This window comes from Sinocyclocheilus anshuiensis, unplaced genomic scaffold (assembly GCF_001515605.1).
Source record: "Sinocyclocheilus anshuiensis isolate Anshui unplaced genomic scaffold, SAMN03320099.WGS_v1.1 scaffold1473, whole genome shotgun sequence".
NCBI lineage: Eukaryota > Metazoa > Chordata > Actinopteri > Cypriniformes > Cyprinidae > Sinocyclocheilus > Sinocyclocheilus anshuiensis.
This window is the reverse complement of record NW_015548335.1, coordinates 200,698-206,937: the sequence shown is the minus strand read 5'-3', so window position 1 is coordinate 206,937 and position 6,240 is coordinate 200,698. Positions and strand designations below refer to the sequence as shown.

Genomic DNA, 6,240 nt, shown 5'->3' with positions numbered 1-6,240 from the left:
CACACACACCACACACACACACACACACACACACACACACACACACACACACACACACACACACACACAAAAACTAAATAACACTTTTGACAAATATGATTACAAATATGAGATTAAGGCTCCAGACACATCAGAAAAGTAGGCTATACCTGATGGTAACCAAACCAAACAATAAACAACAAACACTTCCCGTCCTGGAACTGAGACCCATAATTACAAGAATGATATGGATTTGTCAAGTGATTCTGCATGTGGGGAGACTAAACCACTTTTGACCTTTTTCACAGATGAACAGATACTAAACAAAAGACAAAACATAAAGCAGTAGCAGCAGGTACATAAATGGCATACATCTATGTCAATCTATTAAATAAAAAAAAAATACTGGAATATATGATCCAGTTCCTCCAACAGTCACTGAACTGAGGAAAAATTCTGACTCGGACCAAAGACAGATGAGCCGGTGATATGCACATACATAAACCCAGCACTTGACTGAAGGGGCAAAATTAAAGTTTTTACGGATTCTCATGTAAAATGTGACAAGTTTATTCACTTTATATGATTTAGAAAAGCAAAACATCCATCATTATTGGGGTGCTTTAATGATATTATTGTGCAAGGGCATAGGTTTGATTTTGGCATTTGGTGGGGACATAATGGCAGACAACAGACATTGATCAAAATTATTGCTAGGGACAATTTAGTAGTCGGTGGATAACATAACTTAGGGACATGACATAGCAACCCTACAATGTAAAAAAAAATCTGTAAAATGTATTATTTATCTGAAATAATGCAATAAACATTAATTTAACAACATTAGGTGTAACATACAACCCTAATATACAAAACTGATAAGAAAAAACTAAGAAGAAACAGTTTTTTCAACAAAAAAACCCCATCAAATTTGAAATGTAACGCAGGGAATTCTGGGAATGTCATTTACGGTTATTCACTGTAAATTATACGGTATACTACCGTAAAATTACATGTAATGTCCAATACAGTTTTTCACCGTATATAGTAGGGGAATTTACTGTTAACCATTTAACAGGTTTTTACTGTAGCATTTTTACAGTCTTTTACCTTTAAATTCATGGTCATTTTTTTACAGTGTACTAAATTCTACAATCTTGAAAATCACAACAAGTGATGTCCGACTTTCGAAACTAAATAGTTCTCTCCTTAAATATGAAGAGTTAATCCAAGTTTCACAAAAATCTTATGGACGTAGTTATAATATAAGTCAGGCATTGAAGCATTTGAGAGGTACATGCCCCTAATGGTCCCTACTATATTCTACGCCCTTGTTATTGCGTAAAAGTTACATCACTGCATGATTATGTACACAAGCTAGTGAAATGAACCAGTTCTTTGAAATGAATTGTCCAAAGAACCAGTTCATGGAAAATAATCTGTTTTCCCTGTTGCTCAAGGCTATGGATTACAGGTAGTAATGTTGTACATAATGCTCAGTTTCTTGCACAGACCGATCATTTTGTTTCATAACTCCTCAATATATCATCTGGAGCCCCGGGTATTAATTTTGTGTTCCCTGATATACTTTTTTTTCCTTCCAAAGATGGGCAGCCACTGACTTACATTGTATGAATCACCAAGAATACAGTTTCACCTAAAACATTTCTTTACTCTTCAAGAAAAAAAAAAGTCACCTGTCTTGGATGACCTGAGGGTGAGTAAATTAACAGCACATTTTAATTTTTGGGTGAACTACCCCTTTAAAACTGGCCACTTCAAAGATACCATCGGAATTAAAGACTTTGAAGGGTACAAATGATGAAAACATCACACCCATTATGCTTTGTGCAGGTTTAATTGTGCCTCAGCATGGTAGATTTTTGGTCCCCAACACCCTTCATCCCTTCGAAGGGATTAGGGCACAGGGATGAGCTCTTCAGAATGGAATGCAACGATGATTGAACCTGATTTTTGTGGGAAATGTGCAGAATTACATGCAAAAACATTTACAACAACTTACTTGGTGCACTTCGAAGTCCTAATTGAACTTGATTTTGGGGGAGGAATCTGCAGAACAACATGGTAAAATGTGTTAAACAGAGCTGACAATAAAAGCTTTGCAGCTGAAACCAATCAAAATAAATAAAATATTTATTAAACAGACACACAAGCACAAGGGATGTATAGAAACGTGATGTATATTTGAATCCTGTGGAGTTTTCCATTTTGATTTTCCTGACTGTATGTAGATGAAGGTTGGCATAGCAGGCACTTAACAGCACATTTCAGTGCCAAACAGTGGTAACTGTTTGCTTTGGATACTGTCAATCCACACACCATAGACCATTTTTTTATTATTATTTTTTATAATCAGTGACATGAAGGAATTTTGGCACTGACAAAGGCACACTTGCATCCAAAGGCACACAAGTTTACATTGTAAAACCAGAAAAAAAATCTGATTTCACATTTATAGAGCTTGTACGGACAATAAAGCACCATAAAGATTCATAAAAATAAAATAAAATAGCCTTATTGATGATTAGGACTGATGGGAATCAATAATAGTCTCAGTTAGGTAATATTTAAGAATATAACATGAAATAGCACTAAATACTTTTTTTTTTTTCTGAAAAAACAGTAATATTGATTGTGATAGAGAACAGTAGTAATGTTATAAAATAAGAAGGGAAGGGAAGGGAAGGGAAGAGGAAAGGAAAGGAAAGGAAAGGAAAGGAAAGGAAAGGAAAAGAAGGAATGAGGCTTGGAATGAGGGTGAATAAATAGATTTTCATTTTTTTGGGTTGAACTGTCTCTTTAAGATGTGCCGGTTAAACTGAGTACTTCATATGAGGGTCATTCCTGTTTAATCCAGGGTTAGCGGTTGTGTAAATATGAGGGAGTGAGTGTGGGAGCCTGTGTAGTGGGTGTGCCGGTGGCTTCGGCTAAGGAAGGTTGAGCCCTGCAGTTTGGACGTAATCACTGTGGATCAGGACAGGGTCACTGGCACACAGCGGAGAGCAGGGCGAGTGCCCAGTACTTCCGTCGGACAGAGGGTTTAGGCCAGCCAGAGGAATGCAATTTTTTTTTAAACTCTCTCTCTCTCTCTGCTCTTTGATTGCAACCCTTCAACCCAAGCAGCAGCACTTTATTTAGTACATATTTACAGTGGCTCAATCCGCTGAGATCCGCACTGGTATTCTGACCGTAGCAAAAACAATGAAGGACTCTGCCAAAGGGAGACATTTTTGCCGAGGCTTTGTACACTAAGATAGTGATTTGTTTAGCGAACCACTGTGAAAGTTCACCTGGAAAGTAATAATGAAAAAATAAATAAATAAAAAATAAATCTTTGAAGTGCTAAACAGTGACATCCTGATGTGGTTAAAATATTGTGGATATATATTTTCCATTAAGGAACGTTCTTCTTTGTTGCTTAACATAAATTTAAGCAGTGCAATTCTCCTCTGAGCTGAAAGCTAAGTTCAAATGCAAAACCTGTCTATGTGTCTGCCTCCCTTTCCCAGGCTTTAAATGAGCTGGTTTCAAAATGAACATTTATGTGTAAATCCTACCAAACTGCACTCCTAAACAGTGAAATAGTGTTGGTTTTATTAAATCCCATTTCCTTGAAATTACTCAAATGAACATCATGAGAAATCAAATTGGCCTTGCTCTTTTGAGATAAGAGTTCATTGTACTGTGAAAACAACTCCTTCCCAGTCCAAAAAGACCTTCTATTGAAAAGTGTCTATCTGGAGTGCTATAGAACACTATAGATAATAGTGTCTGCTACATGAACACTTAAATAATTATTATGCACTTTTCCTTCAGTATTTGAGCTTTAACATTAAGCTAGTTCAAACTGTTGTTGTTGGGGTTTTTTTTAATTATAAAAAGCCTTAAAATCTCATTCAAATTTGCTAAAAATGTATTCACCCTCAGGCCATCCGAGATATAGATGAGTGTGTTTCTTCATCTGAACAGATTTGGAGAAATAGCATCACATCACTTGCTCACCACTGGATCCTTTGCAGTGAATGGGTGCCGCCAGAATGAGAGTCCAAACTGCTGATAAAAATATCACAATATTCCACAAGTATCAAATAACATCTTGTGAAGTGAAAAGCCGCGTGTCTGTAAGAAACAAATCTGTCATTAACACATTTTAAACTATGCAAGTCCATAATTCATAATAACGTTTCCTGCAGTGAAAAATTGAATCGCCGGTTTTCCTCTCACATCAAAATCCACCCACATAATTAGACCTGTTTTGGCCTGTTTTCGCTTGTAAACGGTGCTTCATCTGTGCATATTTCTCTCCTGATTCAGTCAAGATTTTTTTCTTTTCAATGGAGAAAGCAGTATTATAAATAGAGGACTCTTTGCAGGTAAAAAAAAAAAGCTTGCTGATAGATTTGTTTATTGCAAACATGCAGCTTTTCGCTTTGCAAGATGTTAACTGATGGACTGAATGCACATGGCAGATTATTGAGATGATCATTCTGATGGCACCCATTCACTGCAGAGCTACATTTCTCCAAATCTGTTCAGATGAAGAAACAAACTTATCTACAGCTTGGATGGCATGAGAGAGTTCATTTTCGGTAAATTTTCATTTATAGGTGAACTATTCCTTTAACACAACATGAAGCATGCTTGACATATTTTTACCAAACAAGACTTAAAAGGTGAGAATATTAGTCTAGAAGAATTAAATGCCCCCATTGTTGTTTTTAATGCATGCCAATTAAAATGCATTTTGCAGTAATCTGGCACACAATAATAATACATTTTGTATATGTATTTTCATGCGATTACCCCAATTTAACTCATTAAAAAAAATAAAAAAACTCACAGCATCAGCATCAACAAAGGAAAATAGCTCACTCTATCTACTGCAACAGTCTTCTCTTTGTAGCAGTACTGGAGAACAGACAATCTGCATAATGTTGCCACTGCTGGACCGCATGAGTGCCAAGCGTTAGGATGTCTGCTTTTGAAAGGCCTGGGTCAGTGCCTAGCATTTGTACACTCTCTGCGTGAGACTGGCACAGTTGCTGTGTTTGGGAAGCTACTTTCAAATTGTAGTTTGCCAAGTACTCATCATTTCAAGTAGAGTCAAGCTACCCTTTTACCAAAAGGGGAAAATGTATTTTTATTTATTAGAAATATAACAGATCAGATTCTTTGATATCAATTTTAATTGGTAATTTGTGCTGTTTTACTGTTAAATATTTTTAGATAGTGACTAATCTGTATAAACCACTGTCCAATGCACTTGATTAGCATGAGAGTCAATAAGGATCTCACTTAGGTAATATTTGGGAATATAACATAAAAATAACATATAAAATAATATGAAATATAAAAAAATGAAAAAAGTGATAGCAAATGTGATGCACTTAAAAAAAACATTTCAGAGTTGTAAATACAATGAAGATAATAAAAATATTCACATTCATGTTAAATTAATTGTGTTATTTGTCAATTCTTTCTAATTTTTGTAAAGTTTACTAGCAATTTCTGAGAACTGTTTCAAAGTTGTTGTTTTTTTTTTCAGTGATGAACAATATTAATGTGAAACGCGAACCTTTTGCACAGGAAGCCAAATGAAACTCTGCCGCTGATCACAGCATGAGCATAAAAAGGCAGCCGGTGCAACCCAGCTTTTCACTTCGGAGCCAAGCGACAAAATCGTTCTGCTCCTACCAAACTGCTTCGTGTGTGACGAGTCTAGCGCGCTCTCTGGAGCTTTTTGTGTTGACGAGGCAGCCAGTGCAACGCATACCAGCTTTTCGCTTCGGAGCCGAGCGACAGCATAGTTCTGCTCCTACCAAACTGCTTCGTGTGTGATGAGTCTAGCGCGCTCTCGGGAGCTTTTTGTGTTGGTGGACAGCGCTTCAGCAATGGTCGTTCCTACGTCGAGTGGGTTGTGCACTTCAGGCTGCACTACCCCCTGTCGTGCTGCAAACGGCCGTTTCCCCTGTGCGTCTCAGCACGTAAAAGAGCATTTCCCTAAAAGAGCCAATTTCTCTAAAAGAGTACAATAAGCGACGGATCGTCTTTTTTAAAGATGCCGTTTCACCCGTGCATTTCTGGATGCGGTTGTTACCTGGCGCTGGGTGATGGTCACGATCGCTGCCTCATGTGTCTGGGCATTAAACACACTGAGGTGGCCTTCATCGATGGGTCATGTTCTCATTGCGGGAAGATGACCATCTCGGAGCTGCGAACCAGGCTCCGCTACTCGCAAGG

General features: G+C 37.4%; 1 long non-coding RNA gene across 1 annotated transcript in view; it reads right to left on the bottom strand.

Moving 5' to 3' along the window:
• The window catches only part of LOC107656518 (uncharacterized), an 85,156-nt gene that overhangs the window by 8,541 nt on the left and 70,375 nt on the right, over positions 1–6,240 (bottom strand). The window contains exon 2 of the long non-coding RNA XR_001630580.1: positions 2,003–2,049. This is a non-coding gene — a long non-coding RNA (uncharacterized LOC107656518). The remainder of the gene's footprint in view (positions 1–2,002; positions 2,050–6,240) is intronic.